This window comes from Acipenser ruthenus, chromosome 24, assembly GCF_902713425.1.
Source record: "Acipenser ruthenus chromosome 24, fAciRut3.2 maternal haplotype, whole genome shotgun sequence".
NCBI lineage: Eukaryota > Metazoa > Chordata > Actinopteri > Acipenseriformes > Acipenseridae > Acipenser > Acipenser ruthenus.
Genome location: NC_081212.1, coordinates 10,429,955 through 10,451,874, shown reverse-complemented (window position 1 = coordinate 10,451,874; position 21,920 = coordinate 10,429,955). Strand labels below are relative to the sequence as shown.

Below are 21,920 nucleotides of genomic sequence, written 5' to 3'. Positions count from 1 at the left end.
AAAACGTTGCAGAGTGCATTCTCACTCCGTTTAATATACAGTCAGACTTGCATTGACAATGCACCATGCACACTACAAATACATCGTTCTGGTCTGGGTGGCTGTTTACCTGGGGAGAATAAATACATACAGTGAAAAAAAGATGCCGTGCTGTGTTTCCACCCGGTTTCGAACCGGGGACCTTTCGCGTGTGAGGCGAACGTGATAACCACTACACTATGGAAACATGTTGCTTAACAAACGATCCGTGTGTTGCGCTCTAAGCATACAGTGCCGATTACCCATTTTGGATCCTGCAGTGCAAGGCAGTCTTCACTTAAAGCCCAGCTGAATGTAACAATGTACATGTGAAAGTTTCCATAGTGTAGTGGTTATCACGTTCGCCTAACACGCGAAAGGTCCCCGGTTCGAAACCGGGTGGAAACATGTGCTTGTTCGTTTTTTTGTTGCGGTCTTCTCCGCTCTCTGTGAGTCCAGCAGCAGACTGCGTCAAAAAGTTGCACTGAGAATTGATTGATTTATTTTATTTTATTAATGGGTGTTTCATTCGAGAAGCAGCTGTATCAGAGTGGCGCAGCGGAAGCGTGCTGAGCCTTATAACCCAGAGGTCGACGGAGCGAAACCGTCTTCTGTTAGCCTTTTTTTTCTTCTGTTGGCAAAGTAGTTGTTTTTAAAAGATGAACTCTAGTCAAAAGATATTGTATTATTTTTGCAACTACAGTCTGAATACTAAAATTGCCTTTGAAGAGAAGTTACATAATGTGCATGATATATCTGGGAGAAAGGAAAGCAATAGAACGGAGAGTTCCCATGACCTCCATGCATGGCTGTTTTCATGATATATTCATGTGCGTAAATTGTTTGGTAGGTTAACTCCCCAACCCCAAAACAGATTTCCATGTTTCTTTTTCGTGTGTCACCACAACTTTAATGCTACTGCAAAAAAGCCAGATATCTATTAACATGGCTGGGGAGGCAAATTGATGTTTAGCTCTTTTAGTATTTGTCTAGAAGGTTTTCTCCGTGTCGAATGCCCCGTGTTTTGTAAAATGAAAGATGACGCGTTGTTAGCGTGCGCGTTCCGAATGCCTGCCAGCTGCATAGTAATATAATTGACACAACAGGAGAAACGGCCCCTAACCTTGTAAATACACTTGTATGTTATAAAGAGTAAAAAGATCAACTCAAATGTTGTGCCCAATCAGTAGAATACAAAACCAAACCCAGAATGTCAAAGCGTCAACATTTGTTCTGTTCTTTCAACTACATGATAGCAGACTCTGTGAGACTGTCAAAAATTGCCAGCGGCGACTATATTTCAAGTCACCACGGCGGGGTATTGGTTAAAGTTTTCAACTAGCAATAATCACGCCTCGGACAAACCTCATGGGCTATGATACTGCCACTGCGCAAAGCTACAGAACTTGGGATAACTAAATGCTACCCCCTACAGCAAAGACATTTGACTTGCCGGTGGGCAAGTTACTGCGATATAATACAGTACAGTTAAATGATCCCTCAAACGTAGAGGTTTATGTTATCGACACTGCAGCCTCACAATGCAACAGAGTCCACTTTTTTATTCCGATTATATATGAACTGAAGTGTAGACCGTCATTGCTTTGGTGCACATAGGAGTGATGGGATACCAAGATGCAAATCTATCTGTCTCGCTCTCTTGCATCTAACATAAGCAAACGTTATTTATTTTTTTTATATAATGGTCACTAGTTATAAGTCTCCCCATCCTACAATGTGGGGTTTCATTTTTCAATCCTTTTATCTGACAATTACCTCCACAAGTAAATAAATGAATTCGCATACAGGGAGTTGAACCCTGGTCACCTGGGTGAAAAAACGGGAATCGTAACCACTAGATCATATGGGAAATCACTGCTTCTTGTTTGCTACCCGAAGCCAGCAGAGAAATGTGCAGGTCATTTTTTTACACTGCTGCCATCGAAAGGGCAAAACAATGAATCGAACCTGGATTGCTCATTTTAGACCGCTCCAAATGATTTGTTTAATGCAGTGTATTTTTCTTTTGCGATGTTTTGATTACTCCCCCCGTGACTTTCATTCTGATTTGGGCACCCCCTTTCGTGCACGGATTTGAAAAGCATAAACTTTAACTGCAATATTTGTACCTGTGATTCTGTAGGTATATGAATAAACTGACATCTGTCGAAACTCGGGATATAACCCGGGAAATTTAGATATTCAACCTAACGATCGCCCTCCTGAGCTTTGTCGGCATGAATGACATAGTTGATCAAACTCTTCTTTGTTCTACGAGAACCAGCAACATTTTGTGAGACCAGATAGTCGTCTTGTTCTGTACAGACCTGCGAATTCATGGAATTTGAAAACATTCCGCATTTTAACATGCATTTTAAGAAGAAGAGTCAGAGTATCAACATTGTCGTTTCTGTGAGTCAAGCAGCAGTCGAAGCCAAAACGTTGCAGAGTGCATTCTCACTCCGTTTAATATACAGTCAGACTTGCATTGACAATGCACCATGCACACTACAAATACATCGTTCTGGTCTGGGTGGCTGTTTACCTGGGGAGAATAAATACATACAGTGAAAAAAAGATGCCGTGCTGTGTTTCCACCCGGTTTCGAACCGGGGACCTTTCGCGTGTGAGGCGAACGTGATAACCACTACACTATGGAAACATGTTGCTTAACAAACGATCCGTGTGTTGCGCTCTAAGCATACAGTGCCGATTACCCATTTTGGATCCTGCAGTGCAAGGCAGTCTTCACTTAAAGCCCAGCTGAATGTAACAATGTACATGTGAAAGTTTCCATAGTGTAGTGGTTATCACGTTCGCCTAACACGCGAAAGGTCCCCGGTTCGAAACCGGGTGGAAACATGTGCTTGTTCGTTTTTTTGTTGCGGTCTTCTCCGCTCTCTGTGAGTCCAGCAGCAGACTGCGTCAAAAAGTTGCACTGAGAATTGATTGATTTATTTTATTTTATTAATGGGTGTTTCATTCGAGAAGCAGCTGTATCAGAGTGGCGCAGCGGAAGCGTGCTGAGCCTTATAACCCAGAGGTCGACGGAGCGAAACCGTCTTCTGTTAGCCTTTTTTTTCTTCTGTTGGCAAAGTAGTTGTTTTTAAAAGATGAACTCTAGTCAAAAGATATTGTATTATTTTTGCAACTACAGTCTGAATACTAAAATTGCCTTTGAAGAGAAGTTACATAATGTGCATGATATATCTGGGAGAAAGGAAAGCAATAGAACGGAGAGTTCCCATGACCTCCATGCATGGCTGTTTTCATGATATATTCATGTGCGTAAATTGTTTGGTAGGTTAACTCCCCAACCCCAAAACAGATTTCCATGTTTCTTTTTCGTGTGTCACCACAACTTTAATGCTACTGCAAAAAAGCCAGATATCTATTAACATGGCTGGGGAGGCAAATTGATGTTTAGCTCTTTTAGTATTTGTCTAGAAGGTTTTCTCCGTGTCGAATGCCCCGTGTTTTGTAAAATGAAAGATGACGCGTTGTTAGCGTGCGCGTTCCGAATGCCTGCCAGCTGCATAGTAATATAATTGACACAACAGGAGAAACGGCCCCTAACCTTGTAAATACACTTGTATGTTATAAAGAGTAAAAAGATCAACTCAAATGTTGTGCCCAATCAGTAGAATACAAAACCAAACCCAGAATGTCAAAGCGTCAACATTTGTTCTGTTCTTTCAACTACATGATAGCAGACTCTGTGAGACTGTCAAAAATTGCCAGCGGCGACTATATTTCAAGTCACCACGGCGGGGTATTGGTTAAAGTTTTCAACTAGCAATAATCACGCCTCGGACAAACCTCATGGGCTATGATACTGCCACTGCGCAAAGCTACAGAACTTGGGATAACTAAATGCTACCCCCTACAGCAAAGACATTTGACTTGCCGGTGGGCAAGTTACTGCGATATAATACAGTACAGTTAAATGATCCCTCAAACGTAGAGGTTTATGTTATCGACACTGCAGCCTCACAATGCAACAGAGTCCACTTTTTTATTCCGATTATATATGAACTGAAGTGTAGACCGTCATTGCTTTGGTGCACATAGGAGTGATGGGATACCAAGATGCAAATCTATCTGTCTCGCTCTCTTGCATCTAACATAAGCAAACGTTATTAATTTTTTTTATATAATGGTCACTAGTTATAAGTCTCCCCATCCTACAATGTGGGGTTTCATTTTTCAATCCTTTTATCTGACAATTACCTCCACAAGTAAATAAATGAATTCGCATACAGGGAGTTGAACCCTGGTCACCTGGGTGAAAAAACGGGAATCGTAACCACTAGATCATATGGGAAATCGCTGCTTCTTGTTTGCTACCCGAAGCCAGCAGAGAAATGTGCAGGTCATTTTTTTACACTGCTGCCATCGAAAGGGCAAAACAATGAATCGAACCTGGATTGCTCATTTTAGACCGCTCCAAATGATTTGTTTAATGCAGTGTATTTTTCTTTTGCGATGTTTTGATTACTCCCCCCGTGACTTTCATTCTGATTTGGGCACCCCCTTTCGTGCACGGATTTGAAAAGCATAAACTTTAACTGCAATATTTGTACCTGTGATTCTGTAGGTATATGAATAAACTGACATCTGTCGAAACTCGGGATATAACCCGGGAAATTTAGATATTCAACCTAACGATCGCCCTCCTGAGCTTTGTCGGCATGAATGACATAGTTGATCAAACTCTTCTTTGTTCTACGAGAACCAGCAACATTTTGTGAGACCAGATAGTCGTCTTGTTCTGTACAGACCTGCGAATTCATGGAATTTGAAAACATTCCGCATTTTAACATGCATTTTAAGAAGAAGAGTCAGAGTATCAACATTGTCGTTTCTGTGAGTCAAGCAGCAGTCGAAGCCAAAACGTTGCAGAGTGCATTCTCACTCCGTTTAATATACAGTCAGACTTGCATTGACAATGCACCATGCACACTACAAATACATCGTTCTGGTCTGGGTGGCTGTTTACCTGGGGAGAATAAATACATACAGTGAAAAAAAGATGCCGTGCTGTGTTTCCACCCGGTTTCGAACCGGGGACCTTTCGCGTGTGAGGCGAACGTGATAACCACTACACTATGGAAACATGTTGCTTAACAAACGATCCGTGTGTTGCGCTCTAAGCATACAGTGCCGATTACCCATTTTGGATCCTGCAGTGCAAGGCAGTCTTCACTTAAAGCCCAGCTGAATGTAACAATGTACATGTGAAAGTTTCCATAGTGTAGTGGTTATCACGTTCGCCTAACACGCGAAAGGTCCCCGGTTCGAAACCGGGTGGAAACATGTGCTTGTTCGTTTTTTTGTTGCGGTCTTCTCCGCTCTCTGTGAGTCCAGCAGCAGACTGCGTCAAAAAGTTGCACTGAGAATTGATTGATTTATTTTATTTTATTAATGGGTGTTTCATTCGAGAAGCAGCTGTATCAGAGTGGCGCAGCGGAAGCGTGCTGAGCCTTATAACCCAGAGGTCGACGGAGCGAAACCGTCTTCTGTTAGCCTTTTTTTTCTTCTGTTGGCAAAGTAGTTGTTTTTAAAAGATGAACTCTAGTCAAAAGATATTGTATTATTTTTGCAACTACAGTCTGAATACTAAAATTGCCTTTGAAGAGAAGTTACATAATGTGCATGATATATCTGGGAGAAAGGAAAGCAATAGAACGGAGAGTTCCCATGACCTCCATGCATGGCTGTTTTCATGATATATTCATGTGCGTAAATTGTTTGGTAGGTTAACTCCCCAACCCCAAAACAGATTTCCGTGTTTCTTTTTCGTGTGTCACCACAACTTTAATGCTACTGCAAAAAAGCCAGATATCTATTAACATGGCTGGGGAGGCAAATTGATGTTTAGCTCTTTTAGTATTTGTCTAGAAGGTTTTCTCCGTGTCGAATGCCCCGTGTTTTGTAAAATGAAAGATGACGCGTTGTTAGCGTGCGCGTTCCGAATGCCTGCCAGCTGCATAGTAATATAATTGACACAACAGGAGAAACGGCCCCTAACCTTGTAAATACACTTGTATGTTATAAAGAGTAAAAAGATCAACTCAAATGTTGTGCCCAATCAGTAGAATACAAAACCAAACCCAGAATGTCAAAGCGTCAACATTTGTTCTGTTCTTTCAACTACATGATAGCAGACTCTGTGAGACTGTCAAAAATTGCCAGCGGCGACTATATTTCAAGTCACCACGGCGGGGTATTGGTTAAAGTTTTCAACTAGCAATAATCACGCCTCGGACAAACCTCATGGGCTATGATACTGCCACTGCGCAAAGCTACAGAACTTGGGATAACTAAATGCTACCCCCTACAGCAAAGACATTTGACTTGCCGGTGGGCAAGTTACTGCGATATAATACAGTACAGTTAAATGATCCCTCAAACGTAGAGGTTTATGTTATCGACACTGCAGCCTCACAATGCAACAGAGTCCACTTTTTTATTCCGATTATATATGAACTGAAGTGTAGACCGTCATTGCTTTGGTGCACATAGGAGTGATGGGATACCAAGATGCAAATCTATCTGTCTCGCTCTCTTGCATCTAACATAAGCAAACGTTATTTATTTTTTTTATATAATGGTCACTAGTTATAAGTCTCCCCATCCTACAATGTGGGGTTTCATTTTTCAATCCTTTTATCTGACAATTACCTCCACAAGTAAATAAATGAATTCGCATACAGGGAGTTGAACCCTGGTCACCTGGGTGAAAAAACGGGAATCGTAACCACTAGATCATATGGGAAATCGCTGCTTCTTGTTTGCTACCCGAAGCCAGCAGAGAAATGTGCAGGTCATTTTTTTACACTGCTGCCATCGAAAGGGCAAAACAATGAATCGAACCTGGATTGCTCATTTTAGACCGCTCCAAATGATTTGTTTAATGCAGTGTATTTTTCTTTTGCGATGTTTTGATTACTCCCCCCGTGACTTTCATTCTGATTTGGGCACCCCCTTTCGTGCACGGATTTGAAAAGCATAAACTTTAACTGCAATATTTGTACCTGTGATTCTGTAGGTATATGAATAAACTGACATCTGTCGAAACTCGGGATATAACCCGGGAAATTTAGATATTCAACCTAACGATCGCCCTCCTGAGCTTTGTCGGCATGAATGACATAGTTGATCAAACTCTTCTTTGTTCTACGAGAACCAGCAACATTTTGTGAGACCAGATAGTCGTCTTGTTCTGTACAGACCTGCGAATTCATGGAATTTGAAAACATTCCGCATTTTAACATGCATTTTAAGAAGAAGAGTCAGAGTATCAACATTGTCGTTTCTGTGAGTCAAGCAGCAGTCGAAGCCAAAACGTTGCAGAGTGCATTCTCACTCCGTTTAATATACAGTCAGACTTGCATTGACAATGCACCATGCACACTACAAATACATCGTTCTGGTCTGGGTGGCTGTTTACCTGGGGAGAATAAATACATACAGTGAAAAAAAGATGCCGTGCTGTGTTTCCACCCGGTTTCGAACCGGGGACCTTTCGCGTGTGAGGCGAACGTGATAACCACTACACTATGGAAACATGTTGCTTAACAAACGATCCGTGTGTTGCGCTCTAAGCATACAGTGCCGATTACCCATTTTGGATCCTGCAGTGCAAGGCAGTCTTCACTTAAAGCCCAGCTGAATGTAACAATGTACATGTGAAAGTTTCCATAGTGTAGTGGTTATCACGTTCGCCTAACACGCGAAAGGTCCCCGGTTCGGAACCGGGTGGAAACATGTGCTTGTTCGTTTTTTTGTTGCGGTCTTCTCCGCTCTCTGTGAGTCCAGCAGCAGACTGCGTCAAAAAGTTGCACTGAGAATTGATTGATTTATTTTATTTTATTAATGGGTGTTTCATTCGAGAAGCAGCTGTATCAGAGTGGCGCAGCGGAAGCGTGCTGAGCCTTATAACCCAGAGGTCGACGGAGCGAAACCGTCTTCTGTTAGCCTTTTTTTTCTTCTGTTGGCAAAGTAGTTGTTTTTAAAAGATGAACTCTAGTCAAAAGATATTGTATTATTTTTGCAACTACAGTCTGAATACTAAAATTGCCTTTGAAGAGAAGTTACATAATGTGCATGATATATCTGGGAGAAAGGAAAGCAATAGAACGGAGAGTTCCCATGACCTCCATGCATGGCTGTTTTCATGATATATTCATGTGCGTAAATTGTTTGGTAGGTTAACTCCCCAACCCCAAAACAGATTTCCGTGTTTCTTTTTCGTGTGTCACCACAACTTTAATGCTACTGCAAAAAAGCCAGATATCTATTAACATGGCTGGGGAGGCAAATTGATGTTTAGCTCTTTTAGTATTTGTCTAGAAGGTTTTCTCCGTGTCGAATGCCCCGTGTTTTGTAAAATGAAAGATGACGCGTTGTTAGCGTGCGCGTTCCGAATGCCTGCCAGCTGCATAGTAATATAATTGACACAACAGGAGAAACGGCCCCTAACCTTGTAAATACACTTGTATGTTATAAAGAGTAAAAAGATCAACTCAAATGTTGTGCCCAATCAGTAGAATACAAAATCAAACCCAGAATGTCAAAGCGTCAACATTTGTTCTGTTCTTTCAACTACATGATAGCAGACTCTGTGAGACTGTCAAAAATTGCCAGCGGCGACTATATTTCAAGTCACCACGGCGGGGTATTGGTTAAAGTTTTCAACTAGCAATAATCACGCCTCGGACAAACCTCATGGGCTATGATACTGCCACTGCGCAAAGCTACAGAACTTGGGATAACTAAATGCTACCCCCTACAGCAAAGACATTTGACTTGCCGGTGGGCAAGTTACTGCGATATAATACAGTACAGTTAAATGATCCCTCAAACGTAGAGGTTTATGTTATCGACACTGCAGCCTCACAATGCAACAGAGTCCACTTTTTTATTCCGATTATATATGAACTGAAGTGTAGACCGTCATTGCTTTGGTGCACATAGGAGTGATGGGATACCAAGATGCAAATCTATCTGTCTCGCTCTCTTGCATCTAACATAAGCAAACGTTATTTATTTTTTTTATATAATGGTCACTAGTTATAAGTCTCCCCATCCTACAATGTGGGGTTTCATTTTTCAATCCTTTTATCTGACAATTACCTCCACAAGTAAATAAATGAATTCGCATACAGGGAGTTGAACCCTGGTCACCTGGGTGAAAAAACGGGAATCGTAACCACTAGATCATATGGGAAATCGCTGCTTCTTGTTTGCTACCCGAAGCCAGCAGAGAAATGTGCAGGTCATTTTTTTACACTGCTGCCATCGAAAGGGCAAAACAATGAATCGAACCTGGATTGCTCATTTTAGACCGCTCCAAATGATTTGTTTAATGCAGTGTATTTTTCTTTTGCGATGTTTTGATTACTCCCCCCGTGACTTTCATTCTGATTTGGGCACCCCCTTTCGTGCACGGATTTGAAAAGCATAAACTTTAACTGCAATATTTGTACCTGTGATTCTGTAGGTATATGAATAAACTGACATCTGTCGAAACTCGGGATATAACCCGGGAAATTTAGATATTCAACCTAACGATCGCCCTCCTGAGCTTTGTCGGCATGAATGACATAGTTGATCAAACTCTTCTTTGTTCTACGAGAACCAGCAACATTTTGTGAGACCAGATAGTCGTCTTGTTCTGTACAGACCTGCGAATTCATGGAATTTGAAAACATTCCGCATTTTAACATGCATTTTAAGAAGAAGAGTCAGAGTATCAACATTGTCGTTTCTGTGAGTCAAGCAGCAGTCGAAGCCAAAACGTTGCAGAGTGCATTCTCACTCCGTTTAATATACAGTCAGACTTGCATTGACAATGCACCATGCACACTACAAATACATCGTTCTGGTCTGGGTGGCTGTTTACCTGGGGAGAATGAATACATACAGTGAAAAAAAGATGCCGTGCTGTGTTTCCACCCGGTTTCGAACCGGGGACCTTTCGCGTGTGAGGCGAACGTGATAACCACTACACTATGGAAACATGTTGCTTAACAAACGATCCGTGTGTTGCGCTCTAAGCATACAGTGCCGATTACCCATTTTGGATCCTGCAGTGCAAGGCAGTCTTCACTTAAAGCCCAGCTGAATGTAACAATGTACATGTGAAAGTTTCCATAGTGTAGTGGTTATCACGTTCGCCTAACACGCGAAAGGTCCCCGGTTCGGAACCGGGTGGAAACATGTGCTTGTTCGTTTTTTTGTTGCGGTCTTCTCCGCTCTCTGTGAGTCCAGCAGCAGACTGCGTCAAAAAGTTGCACTGAGAATTGATTGATTTATTTTATTTTATTAATGGGTGTTTCATTCGAGAAGCAGCTGTATCAGAGTGGCGCAGCGGAAGCGTGCTGAGCCTTATAACCCAGAGGTCGACGGAGCGAAACCGTCTTCTGTTAGCCTTTTTTTTCTTCTGTTGGCAAAGTAGTTGTTTTTAAAAGATGAACTCTAGTCAAAAGATATTGTATTATTTTTGCAACTACAGTCTGAATACTAAAATTGCCTTTGAAGAGAAGTTACATAATGTGCATGATATATCTGGGAGAAAGGAAAGCAATAGAACGGAGAGTTCCCATGACCTCCATGCATGGCTGTTTTCATGATATATTCATGTGCGTAAATTGTTTGGTAGGTTAACTCCCCAACCCCAAAACAGATTTCCGTGTTTCTTTTTCGTGTGTCACCACAACTTTAATGCTACTGCAAAAAAGCCAGATATCTATTAACATGGCTGGGGAGGCAAATTGATGTTTAGCTCTTTTAGTATTTGTCTAGAAGGTTTTCTCCGTGTCGAATGCCCCGTGTTTTGTAAAATGAAAGATGACGCGTTGTTAGCGTGCGCGTTCCGAATGCCTGCCAGCTGCATAGTAATATAATTGACACAACAGGAGAAACGGCCCCTAACCTTGTAAATACACTTGTATGTTATAAAGAGTAAAAAGATCAACTCAAATGTTGTGCCCAATCAGTAGAATACAAAACCAAACCCAGAATGTCAAAGCGTCAACATTTGTTCTGTTCTTTCAACTACATGATAGCAGACTCTGTGAGACTGTCAAAAATTGCCAGCGGCGACTATATTTCAAGTCACCACGGCGGGGTATTGGTTAAAGTTTTCAACTAGCAATAATCACGCCTCGGACAAACCTCATGGGCTATGATACTGCCACTGCGCAAAGCTACAGAACTTGGGATAACTAAATGCTACCCCCTACAGCAAAGACATTTGACTTGCCGGTGGGCAAGTTACTGCGATATAATACAGTACAGTTAAATGATCCCTCAAACGTAGAGGTTTATGTTATCGACACTGCAGCCTCACAATGCAACAGAGTCCACTTTTTTATTCCGATTATATATGAACTGAAGTGTAGACCGTCATTGCTTTGGTGCACATAGGAGTGATGGGATACCAAGATGCAAATCTATCTGTCTCGCTCTCTTGCATCTAACATAAGCAAACGTTATTTATTTTTTTTATATAATGGTCACTAGTTATAAGTCTCCCCATCCTACAATGTGGGGTTTCATTTTTCAATCCTTTTATCTGACAATTACCTCCACAAGTAAATAAATGAATTCGCATACAGGGAGTTGAACCCTGGTCACCTGGGTGAAAAAACGGGAATCGTAACCACTAGATCATATGGGAAATCGCTGCTTCTTGTTTGCTACCCGAAGCCAGCAGAGAAATGTGCAGGTCATTTTTTTACACTGCTGCCATCGAAAGGGCAAAACAATGAATCGAACCTGGATTGCTCATTTTAGACCGCTCCAAATGATTTGTTTAATGCAGTGTATTTTTCTTTTGCGATGTTTTGATTACTCCCCCCGTGACTTTCATTCTGATTTGGGCACCCCCTTTCGTGCACGGATTTGAAAAGCATAAACTTTAACTGCAATATTTGTACCTGTGATTCTGTAGGTATATGAATAAACTGACATCTGTCGAAACTCGGGATATAACCCGGGAAATTTAGATATTCAACCTAACGATCGCCCTCCTGAGCTTTGTCGGCATGAATGACATAGTTGATCAAACTCTTCTTTGTTCTACGAGAACCAGCAACATTTTGTGAGACCAGATAGTCGTCTTGTTCTGTACAGACCTGCGAATTCATGGAATTTGAAAACATTCCGCATTTTAACATGCATTTTAAGAAGAAGAGTCAGAGTATCAACATTGTCGTTTCTGTGAGTCAAGCAGCAGTCGAAGCCAAAACGTTGCAGAGTGCATTCTCACTCCGTTTAATATACAGTCAGACTTGCATTGACAATGCACCATGCACACTACAAATACATCGTTCTGGTCTGGGTGGCTGTTTACCTGGGGAGAATGAATACATACAGTGAAAAAAAGATGCCGTGCTGTGTTTCCACCCGGTTTCGAACCGGGGACCTTTCGCGTGTGAGGCGAACGTGATAACCACTACACTATGGAAACATGTTGCTTAACAAACGATCCGTGTGTTGCGCTCTAAGCATACAGTGCCGATTACCCATTTTGGATCCTGCAGTGCAAGGCAGTCTTCACTTAAAGCCCAGCTGAATGTAACAATGTACATGTGAAAGTTTCCATAGTGTAGTGGTTATCACGTTCGCCTAACACGCGAAAGGTCCCCGGTTCGGAACCGGGTGGAAACATGTGCTTGTTCGTTTTTTTGTTGCGGTCTTCTCCGCTCTCTGTGAGTCCAGCAGCAGACTGCGTCAAAAAGTTGCACTGAGAATTGATTGATTTATTTTATTTTATTAATGGGTGTTTCATTCGAGAAGCAGCTGTATCAGAGTGGCGCAGCGGAAGCGTGCTGAGCCTTATAACCCAGAGGTCGACGGAGCGAAACCGTCTTCTGTTAGCCTTTTTTTTCTTCTGTTGGCAAAGTAGTTGTTTTTAAAAGATGAACTCTAGTCAAAAGATATTGTATTATTTTTGCAACTACAGTCTGAATACTAAAATTGCCTTTGAAGAGAAGTTACATAATGTGCATGATATATCTGGGAGAAAGGAAAGCAATAGAACGGAGAGTTCCCATGACCTCCATGCATGGCTGTTTTCATGATATATTCATGTGCGTAAATTGTTTGGTAGGTTAACTCCCCAACCCCAAAACAGATTTCCGTGTTTCTTTTTCGTGTGTCACCACAACTTTAATGCTACTGCAAAAAAGCCAGATATCTATTAACATGGCTGGGGAGGCAAATTGATGTTTAGCTCTTTTAGTATTTGTCTAGAAGGTTTTCTCCGTGTCGAATGCCCCGTGTTTTGTAAAATGAAAGATGACGCGTTGTTAGCGTGCGCGTTCCGAATGCCTGCCAGCTGCATAGTAATATAATTGACACAACAGGAGAAACGGCCCCTAACCTTGTAAATACACGTGTATGTTATAAAGAGTAAAAAGATCAACTCAAATGTTGTGCCCAATCAGTAGAATACAAAACCAAACCCAGAATGTCAAAGCGTCAACATTTGTTCTGTTCTTTCAACTACATGATAGCAGACTCTGTGAGACTGTCAAAAATTGCCAGCGGCGACTATATTTCAAGTCACCACGGCGGGGTATTGGTTAAAGTTTTCAACTAGCAATAATCACGCCTCGGACAAACCTCATGGGCTATGATACTGCCACTGCGCAAAGCTACAGAACTTGGGATAACTAAATGCTACCCCCTACAGCAAAGACATTTGACTTGCCGGTGGGCAAGTTACTGCGATATAATACAGTACAGTTAAATGATCCCTCAAACGTAGAGGTTTATGTTATCGACACTGCAGCCTCACAATGCAACAGAGTCCACTTTTTTATTCCGATTATATATGAACTGAAGTGTAGACCGTCATTGCTTTGGTGCACATAGGAGTGATGGGATACCAAGATGCAAATCTATCTGTCTCGCTCTCTTGCATCTAACATAAGCAAACGTTATTTATTTTTTTTATATAATGGTCACTAGTTATAAGTCTCCCCATCCTACAATGTGGGGTTTCATTTTTCAATCCTTTTATCTGACAATTACCTCCACAAGTAAATAAATGAATTCGCATACAGGGAGTTGAACCCTGGTCACCTGGGTGAAAAAACGGGAATCGTAACCACTAGATCATATGGGAAATCGCTGCTTCTTGTTTGCTACCCGAAGCCAGCAGAGAAATGTGCAGGTCATTTTTTTACACTGCTGCCATCGAAAGGGCAAAACAATGAATCGAACCTGGATTGCTCATTTTAGACCGCTCCAAATGATTTGTTTAATGCAGTGTATTTTTCTTTTGCGATGTTTTGATTACTCCCCCCGTGACTTTCATTCTGATTTGGGCACCCCCTTTCGTGCACGGATTTGAAAAGCATAAACTTTAACTGCAATATTTGTACCTGTGATTCTGTAGGTATATGAATAAACTGACATCTGTCGAAACTCGGGATATAACCCGGGAAATTTAGATATTCAACCTAACGATCGCCCTCCTGAGCTTTGTCGGCATGAATGACATAGTTGATCAAACTCTTCTTTGTTCTACGAGAACCAGCAACATTTTGTGAGACCAGATAGTCGTCTTGTTCTGTACAGACCTGCGAATTCATGGAATTTGAAAACATTCCGCATTTTAACATGCATTTTAAGAAGAAGAGTCAGAGTATCAACATTGTCGTTTCTGTGAGTCAAGCAGCAGTCGAAGCCAAAACGTTGCAGAGTGCATTCTCACTCCGTTTAATATACAGTCAGACTTGCATTGACAATGCACCATGCACACTACAAATACATCGTTCTGGTCTGGGTGGCTGTTTACCTGGGGAGAATAAATACATACAGTGAAAAAAAGATGCCGTGCTGTGTTTCCACCCGGTTTCGAACCGGGGACCTTTCGCGTGTGAGGCGAACGTGATAACCACTACACTATGGAAACATGTTGCTTAACAAACGATCCGTGTGTTGCGCTCTAAGCATACAGTGCCGATTACCCATTTTGGATCCTGCAGTGCAAGGCAGTCTTCACTTAAAGCCCAGCTGAATGTAACAATGTACATGTGAAAGTTTCCATAGTGTAGTGGTTATCACGTTCGCCTAACACGCGAAAGGTCCCCGGTTCGAAACCGGGTGGAAACATGTGCTTGTTCGTTTTTTTGTTGCGGTCTTCTCCGCTCTCTGTGAGTCCAGCAGCAGACTGCGTCAAAAAGTTGCACTGAGAATTGATTGATTTATTTTATTTTATTAATGGGTGTTTCATTCGAGAAGCAGCTGTATCAGAGTGGCGCAGCGGAAGCGTGCTGAGCCTTATAACCCAGAGGTCGACGGAGCGAAACCGTCTTCTGTTAGCCTTTTTTTTCTTCTGTTGGCAAAGTAGTTGTTTTTAAAAGATGAACTCTAGTCAAAAGATATTGTATTATTTTTGCAACTACAGTCTGAATACTAAAATTGCCTTTGAAGAGAAGTTACATAATGTGCATGATATATCTGGGAGAAAGGAAAGCAATAGAACGGAGAGTTCCCATGACCTCCATGCATGGCTGTTTTCATGATATATTCATGTGCGTAAATTGTTTGGTAGGTTAACTCCCCAACCCCAAAACAGATTTCCGTGTTTCTTTTTCGTGTGTCACCACAACTTTAATGCTACTGCAAAAAAGCCAGATATCTATTAACATGGCTGGGGAGGCAAATTGATGTTTAGCTCTTTTAGTATTTGTCTAGAAGGTTTTCTCCGTGTCGAATGCCCCGTGTTTTGTAAAATGAAAGATGACGCGTTGTTAGCGTGCGCGTTCCGAATGCCTGCCATCTGCATAGTAATATAATTGACACAACAGGAGAAACGGCCCCTAACCTTGTAAATACACTTGTATGTTATAAAGAGTAAAAAGATCAACTCAAATGTTGTGCCCAATCAGTAGAATACAAAACCAAACCCAGAATGTCAAAGCGTCAACATTTGTTCTGTTCTTTCAACTACATGATAGCAGACTCTGTGAGACTGTCAAAAATTGCCAGCGGCGACTATATTTCAAGTCACCACGGCGGGGTATTGGTTAAAGTTTTCAACTAGCAATAATCACGCCTCGGACAAACCTCATGGGCTATGATACTGCCACTGCGCAAAGCTACAGAACTTGGGATAACTAAATGCTACCCCCTACAGCAAAGACATTTGACTTGCCGGTGGGCAAGTTACTGCGATATAATACAGTACAGTTAAATGATCCCTCAAACGTAGAGGTTTATGTTATCGACACTGCAGCCTCACAATGCAACAGAGTCCACTTTTTTATTCCGATTATATATGAACTGAAGTGTAGACCGTCATTGCTTTGGTGCACATAGGAGTGATGGGATACCAAGATGCAAATCTATCTGTCTCGCTCTCTTGCATCTAACATAAGCAAACGTTATTTATTTTTTTTATATAATGGTCACTAGTTATAAGTCTCCCCATCCTACAATGTGGGGTTTCATTTTTCAATCCTTTTATCTGACAATTACCTCCACAAGTAAATAAATGAATTCGCATACAGGGAGTTGAACCCTGGTCACCTGGGTGAAAAAACGGGAATCGTAACCACTAGATCATATGGGAAAGCACTGCTTCTTGTTTGCTACCCGAAGCCAGCAGAGAAATGTGCAGGTCATTTTTTTACACTGCTGCCATCGAAAGGGCAAAACAATGAATCGAACCTGGATTGCTCATTTTAGACCGCTCCAAATGATTTGTTTAATGCAGTGTATTTTTCTTTTGCGATGTTTTGATTACTCCCCCCGTGACTTTCATTCTTATTTGGGCACCCCCTTTCGTGCACGGATTTGAAAAGCATAAACTTTAACTGCAATATTTGTACCTGTGATTCTGTAGGTATATGAATAAACTGACATCTGTCGAAACTCGGGATATAACCCGGGAAATTTAGATATTCAACCTAACGATCGCCCTCCTGAGCTTTGTCGGCATGAATGACATAGTTGATCAAACTCTTCTTTGTTCTACGAGAACCAGCAACATTTTGTGAGACCAGATAGTCGTCTTGTTCTGTACAGACCTGCGAATTCATGGAATTTGAAAACATTCCGCATTTTAACATGCATTTTAAGAAGAAGAGTCAGAGTATCAACATTGTCGTTTCTGTGAGTCAAGCAGCAGTCGAAGCCAAAACGTTGCAGAGTGCATTCTCACTCCGTTTAATATACAGTCAGACTTGCATTGACAATGCACCATGCACACTACAAATACATCGTTCTGTTCTGGGTGGCTGTTTACCTGGGGAGAATAAATACATACAGTGAAAAAAAGATGCCGTGCTGTGTTTCCACCCGGTTTCGAAACGGGGACCTTTCGCGTGTGAGGCGAACGTGATAACCACTACACTATGGAAACATGTTGCTTAACAAACGATCCGTGTGTTGCGCTCTAAGCATACAGTGCCGATTACCCATTTTGGATCCTGCAGTGCAAGGCAGTCTTCACTTAAAGCCCAGCTGAATGTAACAATGTACATGTGAAAGTTTCCATAGTGTAGTGGTTATCACGTTCGCCTAACACGCGAAAGGTCCCCGGTTCGAAACCGGGTGGAAACATGTGCTTGTTCGTTTTTTTGTTGCGGTCTTCTCCGCTCTCTGTGAGTCCAGCAGCAGACTGCGTCAAAAAGTTGCACTGAGAATTGATTGATTTATTTTATTTTATTAATGGGTGTTTCATTCGAGAAGCAGCTGTATCAGAGTGGCGCAGCGGAAGCGTGCTGAGCCTTATAACCCAGAGGTCGACGGAGCGAAACCGTCTTCTGTTAGCCTTTTTTTTCTTCTGTTGGCAAAGTAGTTGTTTTTAAAAGATGAACTCTAGTCAAAAGATATTGTATTATTTTTGCAACTACAGTCTGAATACTAAAATTGCCTTTGAAGAGAAGTTACATAATGTGCATGATATATCTGGGAGAAAGGAAAGCAATAGAACGGAGAGTTCCCATGACCTCCATGCATGGCTGTTTTCATGATATATTCATGTGCGTAAATTGTTTGGTAGGTTAACTCCCCAACCCCAAAACAGATTTCCGTGTTTCTTTTTCGTGTGTCACCACAACTTTAATGCTACTGCAAAAAAGCCAGATATCTATTAACATGGCTGGGGAGGCAAATTGATGTTTAGCTCTTTTAGTATTTGTCTAGAAGGTTTTCTCCGTGTCGAATGCCCCGTGTTTTGTAAAATGAAAGATGACGCGTTGTTAGCGTGCGCGTTCCGAATGCCTGCCATCTGCATAGTAATATAATTGACACAACAGGAGAAACGGCCCCTAACCTTGTAAATACACTTGTATGTTATAAAGAGTAAAAAGATCAACTCAAATGTTGTGCCCAATCAGTAGAATACAAAACCAAACCCAGAATGTCAAAGCGTCAACATTTGTTCTGTTCTTTCAACTACATGATAGCAGACTCTGTGAGACTGTCAAAAATTGCCAGCGGCGACTATATTTCAAGTCACCACGGCGGGGTATTGGTTAAAGTTTTCAACTAGCAATAATCACGCCTCGGACAAACCTCATGGGCTATGATACTGCCACTGCGCAAAGCTACAGAACTTGGGATAACTAAATGCTACCCCCTACAGCAAAGACATTTGACTTGCCGGTGGGCAAGTTACTGCGATATAATACAGTACAGTTAAATGATCCCTCAAACGTAGAGGTTTATGTTATCGACACTGCAGCCTCACAATGCAACAGAGTCCACTTTTTTATTCCGATTATATATGAACTGAAGTGTAGACCGTCATTGCTTTGGTGCACATAGGAGTGATGGGATACCAAGATGCAAATCTATCTGTCTCGCTCTCTTGCATCTAACATAAGCAAACGTTATTTATTTTTTTTATATAATGGTCACTAGTTATAAGTCTCCCCATCCTACAATGTGGGGTTTCATTTTTCAATCCTTTTATCTGACAATTACCTCCACAAGTAAATAAATGAATTCGCATACAGGGAGTTGAACCCTGGTCACCTGGGTGAAAAAACGGGAATCGTAACCACTAGATCATATGGGAAAGCACTGCTTCTTGTTTGCTACCCGAAGCCAGCAGAGAAATGTGCAGGTCATTTTTTTACACTGCTGCCATCGAAAGGGCAAAACAATGAATCGAACCTGGATTGCTCATTTTAGACCGCTCCAAATGATTTGTTTAATGCAGTGTATTTTTCTTTTGCGATGTTTTGATTACTCCCCCCGTGACTTTCATTCTTATTTGGGCACCCCCTTTCGTGCACGGATTTGAAAAGCATAAACTTTAACTGCAATATTTGTACCTGTGATTCTGTAGGTATATGAATAAACTGACATCTGTCGAAACTCGGGATATAACCCGGGAAATTTAGATATTCAACCTAACGATCGCCCTCCTGAGCTTTGTCGGCATGAATGACATAGTTGATCAAACTCTTCTTTGTTCTACGAGAACCAGCAACATTTTGTGAGACCAGATAGTCGTCTTGTTCTGTACAGACCTGCGAATTCATGGAATTTGAAAACATTCCGCATTTTAACATGCATTTTAAGAAGAAGAGTCAGAGTATCAACATTGTCGTTTCTGTGAGTCAAGCAGCAGTCGAAGCCAAAACGTTGCAGAGTGCATTCTCACTCCGTTTAATATACAGTCAGACTTGCATTGACAATGCACCATGCACACTACAAATACATCGTTCTGTTCTGGGTGGCTGTTTACCTGGGGAGAATAAATACATACAGTGAAAAAAAGATGCCGTGCTGTGTTTCCACCCGGTTTCGAAACGGGGACCTTTCGCGTGTGAGGCGAACGTGATAACCACTACACTATGGATACATGTTGCTTAACAAACGATCCGTGTGTTGCGCTCTAAGCATACAGTGCCGATTACCCATTTTGGATCCTGCAGTGCAAGGCAGTCTTCACTTAAAGCCCAGCTGAATGTAACAATGTACATGTGAAAGTTTCCATAGTGTAGTGGTTATCACGTTCGCCTAACACGCGATAGGTCCCCGGTTCGAAACCGGGTGGAAACATGTGCTTGTTCGTTTTTTTGTTGCGGTCTTCTCCGCTCTCTGTGAGTCCAGCAGCAGACTGCGTCAAAAAGTTGCACTGAGAATTGATTGATTTATTTTATTTTATTAATGGGTGTTTCATTCGAGAAGCAGCTGTATCAGAGTGGCGCAGCGGAAGCGTGCTGAGCCTTATAACCCAGAGGTCGACGGAGCGAAACCGTCTTCTGTTAGCCTTTTTTTTCTTCTGTTGGCAAAGTAGTTGTTTTTAAAAGATGAACTCTAGTCAAAAGATATTGTATTATTTTTGCAACTACAGTCTGAATACTAAAATTGCCTTTGAAGAGAAGTTACATAATGTGCATGATATATCTGGGAGAAAGGAAAGCAATAGAACGGAGAGTTCCCATGACCTCCATGCATGGCTGTTTTCATGATATATTCATGTGCGTAAATTGTTTGGTAGGTTAACTCCCCAACCCCAAAACAGATTTCCGTGTTTCTTTTTCGTGTGTCACCACAACTTTAATGCTACTGCAAAAAAGCCAGATATCTATTAACATGGCTGGGGAGGCAAATTGATGTTTAGCTCTTTTAGTATTTGTCTAGAAGGTTTTCTCCGTGTCGAATGCCCCGTGTTTTGTAAAATGAAAGATGACGCGTTGTTAGCGTGCGCGTTCCGAATGCCTGCCAGCTGCATAGTAATATAATTGACACAACAGGAGAAACGGCCCCTAACCTTGTAAATACACTTGTATGTTATAAAGAGTAAAAAGATCAACTCAAATGTTGTGCCCAATCAGTAGAATACAAAACCAAACCCAGAATGTCAAAGCGTCAACATTTGTTCTGTTCTTTCAACTACATGATAGCAGACTCTGTGAGACTGTCAAAAATTGCCAGCGGCGACTATATTTCAAGTCACCACGGCGGGGTATTGGTTAAAGTTTTCAACTAGCAATAATCACGCCTCGGACAAACCTCATGGGCTATGATACTGCCACTGCGCAAAGCTACAGAACTTGGGATAACTAAATGCTACCCCCTACAGCAAAGACATTTGACTTGCCGGTGGGCAAGTTACTGCGATATAATACAGTACAGTTAAATGATCCCTCAAACGTAGAGGTTTATGTTATCGACACTGCAGCCTCACAATGCAACAGAGTCCACTTTTTTATTCCGATTATATATGAACTGAAGTGTAGACCGTCATTGCTTTGGTGCACATAGGAGTGATGGGATACCAAGATGCAAATCTATCTGTCTCGCTCTCTTGCATCTAACATAAGCAAACGTTATTTATTTTTTTTATATAATGGTCACTAGTTATAAGTCTCCCCATCCTACAATGTGGGGTTTCATTTTTCAATCCTTTTATCTGACAATTACCTCCACAAGTAAATAAATGAATTCGCATACAGGGAGTTGAACCCTGGTCACCTGGGTGAAAAAACGGGAATCGTAACCACTAGATCATATGGGAAATCGCTGCTTCTTGTTTGCTACCCGAAGCCAGCAGAGAAATGTGCAGGTCATTTTTTTACACTGCTGCCATCGAAAGGGCAAAACAATGAATCGAACCTGGATTGCTCATTTTAGACCGCTCCAAATGATTTGTTTAATGCAGTGTATTTTTCTTTTGCGATGTTTTGATTACTCCCCCCGTGACTTTCATTCTGATTTGGGCACCCCCTTTCGTGCACGGATTTGAAAAGCATAAACTTTAACTGCAATATTTGTACCTGTGATTCTGTAGGTATATGAATAAACTGACATCTGTCGAAACTCGGGATATAACCCGGGAAATTTAGATATTCAACCTAACGATCGCCCTCCTGAGCTTTGTCGGCATGAATGACATAGTTGATCAAACTCTTCTTTGT

General features: G+C 41.6%; 36 non-coding genes across 36 annotated transcripts; 18 read left to right on the top strand and 18 right to left on the bottom strand.

The window, feature by feature from the left end:
* Positions 1–153: 153 nt before the first annotated feature.
* trnav-cac (transfer RNA valine (anticodon CAC)) lies at positions 154–226 on the bottom strand. The gene has a single exon. It is a non-coding gene; the product is annotated as a tRNA-Val (tRNA).
* Positions 227–353: 127 nt separating this feature from the next.
* Positions 354–426, top strand: trnav-aac (transfer RNA valine (anticodon AAC)). Its single transcript has one exon. It is a non-coding gene; the product is annotated as a tRNA-Val (tRNA).
* A 555-nt stretch (positions 427–981) lies between these two features.
* LOC131700928 (U7 small nuclear RNA) lies at positions 982–1,038 on the top strand. Its single transcript, XR_009308737.1, has one exon. It is a non-coding gene; the product is annotated as a U7 small nuclear RNA (small nuclear RNA).
* Positions 1,039–1,277: 239 nt separating this feature from the next.
* On the bottom strand, positions 1,278–1,417 carry LOC131700733 (U4 spliceosomal RNA). The gene has a single exon (XR_009308542.1). It is a non-coding gene; the product is annotated as a U4 spliceosomal RNA (small nuclear RNA).
* Positions 1,418–2,607: 1,190 nt separating this feature from the next.
* Positions 2,608–2,680, bottom strand: trnav-cac (transfer RNA valine (anticodon CAC)). The gene has a single exon. It is a non-coding gene; the product is annotated as a tRNA-Val (tRNA).
* A 127-nt stretch (positions 2,681–2,807) lies between these two features.
* On the top strand, positions 2,808–2,880 carry trnav-aac (transfer RNA valine (anticodon AAC)). The gene has a single exon. It is a non-coding gene; the product is annotated as a tRNA-Val (tRNA).
* Positions 2,881–3,435: 555 nt separating this feature from the next.
* LOC131700927 (U7 small nuclear RNA) lies at positions 3,436–3,492 on the top strand. The gene has a single exon (XR_009308736.1). It is a non-coding gene; the product is annotated as a U7 small nuclear RNA (small nuclear RNA).
* Positions 3,493–3,731: 239 nt separating this feature from the next.
* LOC131700732 (U4 spliceosomal RNA) lies at positions 3,732–3,871 on the bottom strand. Its single transcript, XR_009308541.1, has one exon. It is a non-coding gene; the product is annotated as a U4 spliceosomal RNA (small nuclear RNA).
* Positions 3,872–5,061: 1,190 nt separating this feature from the next.
* Positions 5,062–5,134, bottom strand: trnav-cac (transfer RNA valine (anticodon CAC)). Its single transcript has one exon. It is a non-coding gene; the product is annotated as a tRNA-Val (tRNA).
* Positions 5,135–5,261: 127 nt separating this feature from the next.
* trnav-aac (transfer RNA valine (anticodon AAC)) lies at positions 5,262–5,334 on the top strand. Its single transcript has one exon. It is a non-coding gene; the product is annotated as a tRNA-Val (tRNA).
* A 555-nt stretch (positions 5,335–5,889) lies between these two features.
* On the top strand, positions 5,890–5,946 carry LOC131700926 (U7 small nuclear RNA). Its single transcript, XR_009308735.1, has one exon. It is a non-coding gene; the product is annotated as a U7 small nuclear RNA (small nuclear RNA).
* A 239-nt stretch (positions 5,947–6,185) lies between these two features.
* Positions 6,186–6,325, bottom strand: LOC131700731 (U4 spliceosomal RNA). Its single transcript, XR_009308540.1, has one exon. It is a non-coding gene; the product is annotated as a U4 spliceosomal RNA (small nuclear RNA).
* Positions 6,326–7,515: 1,190 nt separating this feature from the next.
* trnav-cac (transfer RNA valine (anticodon CAC)) lies at positions 7,516–7,588 on the bottom strand. Its single transcript has one exon. It is a non-coding gene; the product is annotated as a tRNA-Val (tRNA).
* Positions 7,589–7,715: 127 nt separating this feature from the next.
* trnav-aac (transfer RNA valine (anticodon AAC)) lies at positions 7,716–7,788 on the top strand. The gene has a single exon. It is a non-coding gene; the product is annotated as a tRNA-Val (tRNA).
* Positions 7,789–8,343: 555 nt separating this feature from the next.
* LOC131700925 (U7 small nuclear RNA) lies at positions 8,344–8,400 on the top strand. The gene has a single exon (XR_009308734.1). It is a non-coding gene; the product is annotated as a U7 small nuclear RNA (small nuclear RNA).
* A 239-nt stretch (positions 8,401–8,639) lies between these two features.
* Positions 8,640–8,779, bottom strand: LOC131700729 (U4 spliceosomal RNA). The gene has a single exon (XR_009308537.1). It is a non-coding gene; the product is annotated as a U4 spliceosomal RNA (small nuclear RNA).
* Positions 8,780–9,969: 1,190 nt separating this feature from the next.
* trnav-cac (transfer RNA valine (anticodon CAC)) lies at positions 9,970–10,042 on the bottom strand. The gene has a single exon. It is a non-coding gene; the product is annotated as a tRNA-Val (tRNA).
* Positions 10,043–10,169: 127 nt separating this feature from the next.
* On the top strand, positions 10,170–10,242 carry trnav-aac (transfer RNA valine (anticodon AAC)). The gene has a single exon. It is a non-coding gene; the product is annotated as a tRNA-Val (tRNA).
* Positions 10,243–10,797: 555 nt separating this feature from the next.
* On the top strand, positions 10,798–10,854 carry LOC131700924 (U7 small nuclear RNA). Its single transcript, XR_009308733.1, has one exon. It is a non-coding gene; the product is annotated as a U7 small nuclear RNA (small nuclear RNA).
* Positions 10,855–11,093: 239 nt separating this feature from the next.
* On the bottom strand, positions 11,094–11,233 carry LOC131700728 (U4 spliceosomal RNA). Its single transcript, XR_009308536.1, has one exon. It is a non-coding gene; the product is annotated as a U4 spliceosomal RNA (small nuclear RNA).
* A 1,190-nt stretch (positions 11,234–12,423) lies between these two features.
* Positions 12,424–12,496, bottom strand: trnav-cac (transfer RNA valine (anticodon CAC)). Its single transcript has one exon. It is a non-coding gene; the product is annotated as a tRNA-Val (tRNA).
* Positions 12,497–12,623: 127 nt separating this feature from the next.
* trnav-aac (transfer RNA valine (anticodon AAC)) lies at positions 12,624–12,696 on the top strand. The gene has a single exon. It is a non-coding gene; the product is annotated as a tRNA-Val (tRNA).
* A 555-nt stretch (positions 12,697–13,251) lies between these two features.
* Positions 13,252–13,308, top strand: LOC131700923 (U7 small nuclear RNA). Its single transcript, XR_009308732.1, has one exon. It is a non-coding gene; the product is annotated as a U7 small nuclear RNA (small nuclear RNA).
* Positions 13,309–13,547: 239 nt separating this feature from the next.
* Positions 13,548–13,687, bottom strand: LOC131700727 (U4 spliceosomal RNA). Its single transcript, XR_009308535.1, has one exon. It is a non-coding gene; the product is annotated as a U4 spliceosomal RNA (small nuclear RNA).
* A 1,190-nt stretch (positions 13,688–14,877) lies between these two features.
* trnav-cac (transfer RNA valine (anticodon CAC)) lies at positions 14,878–14,950 on the bottom strand. The gene has a single exon. It is a non-coding gene; the product is annotated as a tRNA-Val (tRNA).
* Positions 14,951–15,077: 127 nt separating this feature from the next.
* trnav-aac (transfer RNA valine (anticodon AAC)) lies at positions 15,078–15,150 on the top strand. Its single transcript has one exon. It is a non-coding gene; the product is annotated as a tRNA-Val (tRNA).
* Positions 15,151–15,705: 555 nt separating this feature from the next.
* Positions 15,706–15,762, top strand: LOC131700922 (U7 small nuclear RNA). Its single transcript, XR_009308731.1, has one exon. It is a non-coding gene; the product is annotated as a U7 small nuclear RNA (small nuclear RNA).
* A 239-nt stretch (positions 15,763–16,001) lies between these two features.
* Positions 16,002–16,141, bottom strand: LOC131700726 (U4 spliceosomal RNA). The gene has a single exon (XR_009308534.1). It is a non-coding gene; the product is annotated as a U4 spliceosomal RNA (small nuclear RNA).
* A 1,190-nt stretch (positions 16,142–17,331) lies between these two features.
* On the bottom strand, positions 17,332–17,404 carry trnav-cac (transfer RNA valine (anticodon CAC)). Its single transcript has one exon. It is a non-coding gene; the product is annotated as a tRNA-Val (tRNA).
* Positions 17,405–17,531: 127 nt separating this feature from the next.
* On the top strand, positions 17,532–17,604 carry trnav-aac (transfer RNA valine (anticodon AAC)). Its single transcript has one exon. It is a non-coding gene; the product is annotated as a tRNA-Val (tRNA).
* Positions 17,605–18,159: 555 nt separating this feature from the next.
* On the top strand, positions 18,160–18,216 carry LOC131700920 (U7 small nuclear RNA). Its single transcript, XR_009308729.1, has one exon. It is a non-coding gene; the product is annotated as a U7 small nuclear RNA (small nuclear RNA).
* A 239-nt stretch (positions 18,217–18,455) lies between these two features.
* On the bottom strand, positions 18,456–18,595 carry LOC131700725 (U4 spliceosomal RNA). Its single transcript, XR_009308532.1, has one exon. It is a non-coding gene; the product is annotated as a U4 spliceosomal RNA (small nuclear RNA).
* Positions 18,596–19,785: 1,190 nt separating this feature from the next.
* trnav-cac (transfer RNA valine (anticodon CAC)) lies at positions 19,786–19,858 on the bottom strand. Its single transcript has one exon. It is a non-coding gene; the product is annotated as a tRNA-Val (tRNA).
* A 127-nt stretch (positions 19,859–19,985) lies between these two features.
* trnav-aac (transfer RNA valine (anticodon AAC)) lies at positions 19,986–20,058 on the top strand. Its single transcript has one exon. It is a non-coding gene; the product is annotated as a tRNA-Val (tRNA).
* A 555-nt stretch (positions 20,059–20,613) lies between these two features.
* Positions 20,614–20,670, top strand: LOC131700919 (U7 small nuclear RNA). Its single transcript, XR_009308728.1, has one exon. It is a non-coding gene; the product is annotated as a U7 small nuclear RNA (small nuclear RNA).
* A 239-nt stretch (positions 20,671–20,909) lies between these two features.
* On the bottom strand, positions 20,910–21,049 carry LOC131700724 (U4 spliceosomal RNA). Its single transcript, XR_009308531.1, has one exon. It is a non-coding gene; the product is annotated as a U4 spliceosomal RNA (small nuclear RNA).
* Positions 21,050–21,920: the final 871 nt, after the last annotated feature.